The sequence below is a fragment of the Desmodus rotundus genome, chromosome 8, assembly GCF_022682495.2.
Source record: "Desmodus rotundus isolate HL8 chromosome 8, HLdesRot8A.1, whole genome shotgun sequence".
Taxonomy (NCBI): Eukaryota; Metazoa; Chordata; class Mammalia; order Chiroptera; family Phyllostomidae; genus Desmodus; species Desmodus rotundus.
Window position 1 is genome coordinate 6017928 of NC_071394.1, and position 9418 is coordinate 6027345.

Genomic DNA, 9418 nt, shown 5'->3' on the forward strand with positions numbered 1-9418 from the left:
AGGACATTCAAAAGTGTTGGACTTTTCCAACCTGTTTTGATTTTTCAATGAGACAATCAATGTATAGGAAGCCCCTAGTATAGTGACAGCCATATACTGGGGACTGTCAAACATGTTCCTTTTCTATAGTGTGGACTCCACTGCCTCCATCTTTGGTATTAATTTTGAACTCTAAATTTATACTGTTTTGTTTTTTGTTTTTTCATAAAAAGTGGCAGAGATACAATCCCAATTATAACATAACAAAATCAGGCCTTTACACAATTGCTTTTCGAATAAGTATATCTTTACAAATAAAAATGTTTACTTTTCCATCAAAATGAGAGTGGGGATGTTGGAATGAAGAGAAGGCCTATTGGATCCCAGAGGCTGGGTTGTAGCCGTCCCACTGGACATAAAATATCAGGTATTGCACCATGCTGTCGAAGGATGATTTGTAGGAGGGAAAGCCAAATAACAGAAGTCACTAAATGTAAAGGAACTATTGGCTTCAAGGAGGAAAATCAGCCGGGCCACGGTGTCTGTCAGACAGCACTCTAGCAGTGGGTGGGGGACTTCCAGAAGAAGTATGCAAGCTTGGTCCAACTGTCCCTAGGGGCTTTTGTTCACAGGCTTTAACATCCTCCCCTTCAGCACGCCTGTGGGAAAGCTGTGACTAGGAGTGTGCTTTATTAGCATAGATGCAGGGAGATATAAACCCATAGATTCTTAGATGCTCAGAGCAAGAGGAGACCTTGGTCATACAGAAGCAGAGGCTCGAGCACTGAGAATCCCACTCAGTAGGACTGCACGACTGGGGGAGCAGAGTGACTAGAGAACCCATGCCTCCCCACGTCAGGTCCAGATGTGGAAGAGCAAAACTAAAATAACAGTGAGAGCCAAGTGTTGCTGTCGGGCCCAGGAGATGAGGGAGACCTTCCTGCCCACTCTAGAAACTGCTAACTCAAGACACATTTGTTGGGACTGCTTTTGGACTTCTCTGGAATATAATTGATAATCCTACGCTTACAAAATAACAACGTTCCTTCCTCCCCTTCCCCCCACTCCTCTGACCCCTTCTACTTTGTCCTCTCCTTGCCCTGCCAAGCTTGGACTTGTTCGGCTCTTTGGCCCATTACTTGGGCTCACTTAGCTCCAGAGTCATGCCTCAAATGGTATTCTCATCTATAAGCCAATTTAATAGGATTTTTCCTTTTAAAAAATGTGATGGGTTTGATTTAGAACATGGGATATGATTTCTTTTGGGGTACGTATGAGCCGGAGTTCTGCTTTTGTGCTGGGATCTCTGGTGTCACCTAAACACAGCCTGGTTCCTCCTGCGTTGTCCCAGAGAAGGCCCATTTTGCCCAAGGCACAACCAGGTTCCCTAAGGTCTTCGCCAAAAGCTGCCAAGGAGCAAACGGGGTTCAGCGTAAGACATTTTACTTTGGTGTAATTAGGAAACTGCTTTAGGAAGCAAACAGGCCTCTGTTGGCTCAAATGTGGATTTCCATAGTGGTTTCCACTTATCTTGCTCTTGGAACAGATTTGCTGGAATCTGGCCAGCTCCTCAGCCGCCCTTGTTAACCCCAGCAGCCGCAAGTTCAGTTCTCCCGAATCAGACTGAACCAGAAGCTCCTAAGACATGGAAAAGTGGTCAACTTTTTGGACAGTGACAGTTGATCCACTGGTTTTAAAGACAGGTTCCCCCCAAAGTCTTCTTAGCTTCCACATAGCACTGTTATGGGGTTCAAATAAGTTCCAGGGCAAAATAAGTCAAAATGAGCTCTATATATGAATAACCTGAGTATAATATAATTAAGCAGTCAAAAGCCCAGCCCCAAGCTTAGGAATATATTTGTAATTCCTCTTAGATTTGTCAAATGAACAAAAATTTGATGCCTAAGAGTCACAAAAGGTGAGCCTGTTTTGTTTTCCATATTCCATTCTCCTCCTCCGCCCACAAGATGGAGGCCAGGGAAGGGGAGAGAGACTGACCCCAAGCTCCCTTTATGAGTGGCCTGCAATGTAATAGTTCTCTCGCTTGATTTCATGCAATCCTCATGGCAACCCCCTGTGGGAGGGGCACTGTCTCCATCCTATAGGTAAGGAAACTGAAGCTGAGAGGGAAAATAACTTGCCAGAGCTCACTCTCATTATAAGAGTAGAGCTGGGGTCATACCCAAAGCCTGCAAACCTCCAAAGCTCATTCTCCCCCCACTCAAGTCCCCCAGGTCAAATGGAAATGCTCCCAAATCGTGCCCTGTGGTCCTTCACCATGCCTTGCCCTCCTCTGCCCAGACAGCTTTATAGTAAAATGATCACAGACCCCTGGCTTCCCTGGAGACGAGCTATTCTAGACGTGGCTGCTCCACTTGGCTGTTCAGCGGGTCCTATCTGTTCCTCTGAGTGGTTCCACACTCCAGCTGTCTGTGGCAGGAAAGAATGCCACAAAAATTATCTGGTTTATGTTGGAACCATTAGCTCTTGGAGTTCTGTGGACCTGCAGATAACCCTATAAGCACCCCTTGTTCTTGGCCCCCACAGATCTCCTGTCATTGCTTTAACCAACCAAGTTCAAATGTCCCTCCTGACTTGGGTCTTTCATCTCTAGGCTGTACCTTTATTTCAGGTCTTTGAAAAGCTGCAGAAACAGGTGAGTCTTCAAAACAATCTGCGAGGCCGAACTCAGAACAGCTGTGTTTCTCTTTCTCGATGGTAAAAGATGGAGGCTCCCAGTGGAAGCCAACCTGGTCTGGTAATGGGGTGCTTCTTCCCCCTGAATCCTTTTTCAAGAGAGGGGAGAGCAGCTCCAGTCTCCACCTGGGAGGGTTACGAGCCCAGGTGGGAGGCCAAGTCCCACGACTGGTGGATCCATTTTGTCAAGAATCAGAGATTTTGCTGCTGGAGACACGAGGCAGGCTCTGCGCCATCTTGAAAATTGCCATAGGAGGCTGGGCCAACTTCCTCTGATTTGTCAATCATTCCCTGGTTTAATGAGAAAAGTGCTCTCTATGTTGCTTTTGATGGGATATGGCTATTCTTTTTCTTTATCCTCTTTCTAATGTAGCAGCGATGGAAAACAAACCCCCTGTATTTGATTTTGGATTGTAATTTCTTTAACCCCCTTTGATGGCATAGAATTCTGGTGCCTTGCTCCCTGAATTTGTCTCCATGCTCCAAGCAGGCTTTCTCCACATTCCGGCTTACATGGGAACATTCCACAAGTGGCCTTTAGTGTTCTTATAATATCATTTCCTGTAATTTTTAAATTGTACGTGTCCTTTATATTCTGGCTCTGTCCAATATTTGAACGACTTTAATAGGTTGATTTCCATATATTATGCAAATAATTCTTACTTGATTTTTTATGTTCTCTCTTAAAACAAACAAATACTGCACCACTTATTAATAAACAGACATTTCAATGATTATGTGGTAGAATGTTATTTGCTTGGATGGTGACCCAGAGTGATGAGAAAAGACCGTTTGTCATTGGTGGCAAGAGGGTGACAAGGGAGACTAGAGGATATTTTGTAAAATGTGGGCAATGAAGCAGTTGAGAGGGAGACAATAAATGAGGAAGGAAAGATTGCCGAAGTGAAGACCAGAGGAAGAAAAGAATCGAATGTGAAGAATTGCACATTCCCTCGGAACCAGCCACAGTTATGCAGTTATTAAAACTGTTATGCAGGTATTACAGTTTTTTAAGACATTATTACTTTCACTTTATAGATGAGGAAACCGAGGTCCAGAAACATGAAGAGACCTGCCCAACATCAGACACTGATAAGTGGAAGAGCCACAAATAGAGCCCAGGCCCTCCTGCCCCTGAGCCTCACGTAGCTCCCTTTGGAGACGCTTCACCTCCTAAACCAACTAGGAAGAAAGAAAGGGTGACTGTGACTCAGAGGGGCTGTGAGTCACCGGGCGGAAATTAGTAAAGCTCACGTCAGATCCCTCTTCATCGTCAGTGCAGTAGGAACGGATGTTTTCCCACGACAAGAGGCAATCAGGCTGGAGAACCTCAGAGAGGCTCTTGACAGCTTGGTGCCTTAAGTTAGCATCGGTAAAGTGGGGAGAACTCTATCTACCTTGAAAAGTCATTATCTGGATTGCCGTGCGGAGAGAACTTGGGACCCAGCACACAGCTAAGGTTCAGCGAGTGACAGCTTTGGACTCTAGCTTGTGCCCACATGCCAGGCTGCCTTAATTGAGTTGCCACAAGAATAGAGACAAGAGATTGGGTGCAGATAGTTTATTTGGAAAATGATCTCAGGAAGCACCGCTGAGCTAGCAGGGCGAGTGGGTCAGGGAGAGGGAAAAGCCAGTACAGGGTGAGCTAATCCATGTGGAGTCGGGGCTCAATCCATCAGGAACTGTCTAAGAACCCATGTAGATGTAAAGACTTGCTCCACCTTGAGGCAGGAATCTGGGCCATTCACCCACTCACCCCTGCTCCTCGGGTTGAGGGTGGCCCCGGGGCTACAAATGTCTTCCTCTTTCAGGTTTCTCTGTGTGACAGCCAAGCAAGCTCCGAGGTGCCAAAGCCCGAAGGCAGAGGGGCAGGAAGACACGCCAGTAGAGGTGGGGGCTGTCAGTGTGCTGGGGGCTGTCAGTGTGCTGCAGCCTGTCTAGTGCAACTGCAGGTGAGCTCAGGTGGGCAGAGGGCATTCGGGGGTGAGCATCACCAGCACCTGCTACCTGAGCCCATTCGAAATCCCTATGTACACAAAGTAAACAAAAACCCAGGCAGGTTGCCCCAGTGCACACTTAGCTCAAAGGACAAAGTTGGCCAGCACTGAGCGGAATCATAATGCCTGTGGGCAGGATTCATTATTAAAACAGTGCTTGTAGCCTCTAGGGACCCAAGTAGGTGGCTGCTGTTCTGATTCAAGGTCATGAGCCAGCTCCGAGGTCCACATCTGTCATTGCAAAGGCCTGTGGCTGACTTCGCAGTGATGAGAATAGCATCCACTCTGCAAGCACTTATTCCTCCCCCCGCAGAACTCCCCACCCCCAGTCTCGGTATGACTGACCAAGAAAGAGCCTAAAAGTTATATCCCTGAGAAAATCCCTTTCCATCCGCACAAATGGGGCAAGTCCATTCAGTCTCACATCCCAGATACCCCTGGGAGCGGCTATTGTGCCTAATAACGTCGCTTTCCTACAATGAGCCTGAGTATCCAGCAGACTCGGGATGCAATGGCTTCCCCACACTGAAGGCATGTAAGGTGAGGTCCCCCTGAGAAAAGTCCAATTGTCCTTCTACCCTGCCTCCGCATCAGATAGGGAAACATGCCTGGCACTTTATCTTCTGGCCCCGGGTGGGTCAGCCTCAGGCCAGTGGAGGTGGCCGAGAGGAGTGGGAGGAGATAAAGCCAGGGCAGTAACAGGGGGCAGGTCATGAAGAGCCTCCTGGGCCATGATGAGGACCTTTGCTTTCACTCTGAGTCAGACGGGAAGTCCCTGCCAGGCATTGAGGAGAGGGCTGCCGAGATGTGATTTGTGACTAAAAGGGGATCTCTGGCTTCTGCGTGGAGAACGCTGAAGGGGGCACGGGCAGAGGCAGGGAGGTTAGTCAGGAGGGATATTGTCACCGGCAAAGCTACAGAGATGGAAAGCAGATGGGTGCCTGGGGCTGGGGGATTCGGGGCGGCGGGAGGGACTGTACATGGGCACAAAGAATCTTACTGGGTGGTCAAAATATTCTAAAACTAGATCGTGGTGATGGTTATGCCACTTGTCAAATTGTAAAGCCACTGAATTGTACACTTAAAATGGGTGAATTTGAGAGTATATAAATGATGCCTCAACAAAGTCGTTTAAAAAAAGATCTCTGTGGCTGATATAAGGGACATTCATTCAAGGAACCAAGAGTGGTAGCAGGTGACAAGTTAGCAAGAATTCCAAAAGCCCAGACAAAAAAAGACCAACCTTGAACTTGGGTGGTACAAACAGAAGGAATCTGACCGTGCAGGCTCTCTGGGCCAGGAGTTGGCAAACTTTTTCTGTAAAGGGCCCGAGAGTCAAGCCCTTTACAGGTTTTGTGGGTCATAGGGGCTCTGTCATAACTACTCAAGTCCGCTGAGGTAGCACAAGCTGCTTTTGAGAGAATGCAAATGAATGAGCAGGCAATGTGCCAATAAAACTTTACTTGTAGAGACCGAAATTTGAATTTCATATCATTTCTACATGTCACTACATACTGTTCTTTGGATTTTTTTCCGACTGTTTAACAACATAACCCCTTTTGAGTCCTTATGGAAACAGGCAGTGAGGGCCAGGCTTGCCTTGTCTGCTCTGGGCACCTGCTAAAAGGGACGAGCCGGGTGACTGCTGGCCCGCACGCCAGGTGACTCTCAGCTCCCAGACCTGTATAACAGGAAGGGGAAATCATCACTTCGTGATCCTGCTCTGCTCCTTCAACACCCACAATTACTGTCAGAAGACAGCTCCCCTCCGTGCTGAATCGCTGCTTTGTCGTTCTGCTCACGATTCCATTCAGCACCTAGCAGGGGGGTTCCTCTCCAGTGGACTTGATCCTGTTTCACCACCCTGAGTTCTTGGTAGGATTATTATTCCAGTTTTGCCCCCCCGAAGATTTAAAGCAGAGTTATCAAGCCTTTCCCACCCTCACCCTCCGCATCTTTCACTAAGAACTCATATAAACCCCGCAGCTCCGACTTAGCTGTTAATCCTTCTGGCTGCTTAAACCCTTTGAAGTCATTATCCCCTTCAGCAGACAGGTAAGTCAAATGCTGTCGATATTTTAAAACCCTTTGGCTTCCTCTCCTCCCCAAAGTGTGGAGCCAGCTAAGAGTGCACCTGCTGTCATTCCCAAGCTTCGGGCCCCTGGATGCTGAAAGGAGGAATCTGGGCATTTCTGTCACGCCGTAGCTACATGGACTAAAGCTAAGACTTCACTTGTCTGAGCCTTAGTTTCCTCAAACTGTAAAATAAGGATAATCGCAAATAAATAGGGTTGCTTCGAGGACCAGTGGGTGATCACAGGGAAAATTCCTGGCACATCAGATGGTCCACAAATATTAGACTCTTCACTTCTTTTTCTGCATTAACTATTGTTGAAAAGGCAGGACCTCCCCTCTCCGTGTTGTTCCTCAAGCCTGGGACCCCACTGCCTGGGGTGAGGTCTGTTTCAGGACCTCGGGCAAGGGGTCAGGTATCCCTGAGCCTCTGGGTCCTTCTCAAGAAGAGGGAGCCGATACTGATGATGAAGGCTGCTGAATGAATGGACCATCCTGAGCACACGTAGCTCTCTCTGCGGCTGGCCCACACAGGATGGGACTGCAGGGTGAGTGCTCACCTCTCCACCAGGCACTGTAATTATTCTGTGTTTGATCAGGCACCTTTCCTCTGGTTGCCAAGTATAGTGAGAAAGGCAGGTTTACTCGGCTGGCTAAACTAACCATGGTTGACTGGTGATCCTTGTTAATTGGAAGTAGCACGATGTTTAATGAAGGCTCCAGAGGCTTTGCTCTTACCAGTCACACCCCCAGCCCCAGGGCCATTGCCGACGTAACACGGACGTACTGTGAATTCATTTCACCAGACTCTCGGGCGGGTTCTTGGCTCATCAGTCACAACAGCACTGCGCAGCCCTTCTTCCGGGAGTGTGACCGGATTTGTAGCTCCTTCTGTCCACTGAAGTGCTTCGCAATAATCAATTCTGTTTGTTTTCAACATCAGACCCATTTGGGGCAGTCCTGGATGGTATTTCAACAGGCAGGGGAATAGAGTACTACGTGGTGGAAAAGGACGCAGAGTTTAGTATCTGAGGGACCACAGTTCAAATCCCAGTTGTCCCCTTAGGAGCCATGTGGCTATAAGCAGGGGGGCTCCACCTCTGGTCCCAGGCCCCTTTCTCATGTAATCAGAATGCCCATGTCTCTCTCTACAAGATGACTGAGAAAGTAAACGTGAAACAACAAAGATGGATTGTTTATTTTTTTCTACAATTATTTTAAATATTTACTTTAATAAAGGCACGTTGAAGGTTCTGAGCATTCTGTGACGCACCAGTTTAACACAATCCTGATAAATGCACAGTAAACAGAAATACCCGGAGCTTACCCAATCCAGAAAATGCCAGCACTGCGCGAGAACATGAGGTATATTTTTTTAAAAGGAAGAAAATAAGAGATGAGGCCTAACAATGAGGGCTACACACCATACTGCTGGGGAGTTTCCTCTGCACTCCTAGGTTCAGGGACAAGGGCCCTGCAAATCCAACGGACAAGAGACAGGTTTACAGGACAAAAATGTTTAAAATGCTTACTTTCTTGTAAGGCCTGTCTCTGGCCAGGTTGGCATCCAGAAAAAACACCACTTACTACCTATCAATAATTAAAAAGCAATTTAAATGCCTACTAGGATCATTCAATAAAATTCCAAAGGTGAGTCCATCTCAAATGGGCAGCAGAACTTCCTAAAACATAATTGGCATGACATTTTCCTCAACTCCACTTTCTCTTGACTTTTCTCCCCTCCCCTACTCACCTTCCAGATCTATTTCATTCTCTTCCAGGGGCAAATTCCTGCTCTTTGCAAATCAAGCCTGTGCATCCCATGTGTTAAGCGGGAATTGCATTAATACTGACACAGAGAGATTTTGTGGCTCTTGAGTGGCAATACGCGTCAGACAGCATTCCGTGTGGTGTCTGGCGCTCAGAAAGCACTCGGCAAATTGTCACCATTACTCTCATTAGTCTCAGCTCTGCCGCCTTGACTGCCACGCTGATTCCACACGGCACAGTCCCAGGAGCATTGCTGGGACACAGCGCTGCCAGGAAGGAAGTGCGAACATTCACAGACGCTCGTGTTATTAATTTTTTCCTATTTATAAGCAGCTGTGATGTGCCGTTTGGAGGGTATTTCCCATCTAACTGGCCAGAAAAACCATGGAAGAGAACCCGATTCTCCCTGAGTAAGCATGCACACCTCTCTCCTATTCCCAGATCTCCTGCCATTACTCGGGGCAGCCTCGGTAATTCTGGCATGTTCTGTAAATAAAAGGGAGCGTGTCACTTCCTGCCAGAGCATTTAAGAGGTGATACAAGGTCCTCCAGCTCTCTCCCTTCCCCTGCACGGTAAGGCAGAGACTAAGGAGGCCACAAGGACCAGATGGAGGACCACAAATAAAACAGGGGAGGCTCTCTTAGCCAGGGTCCTTGAGTGACCACGTGGGGCAGAGTTTCCCACCAGTATGCGGCGACTGTGGACTATCAATGAGAAATCAACCTTTGCTGTTGAATTAAGTAAATGAGATTGTGGGGTTAATTCGTTAGCTTCTCATAACCGAACCCATCCCAGGGATACAGAGCCTTTTCAGAACGGATTGCTGATGACTCCCCATGCAGCGTTCGCAAGAATATTCTGAATCAGTGTGCATAGTAATCCACCCTGTTTTTTCCAGCTG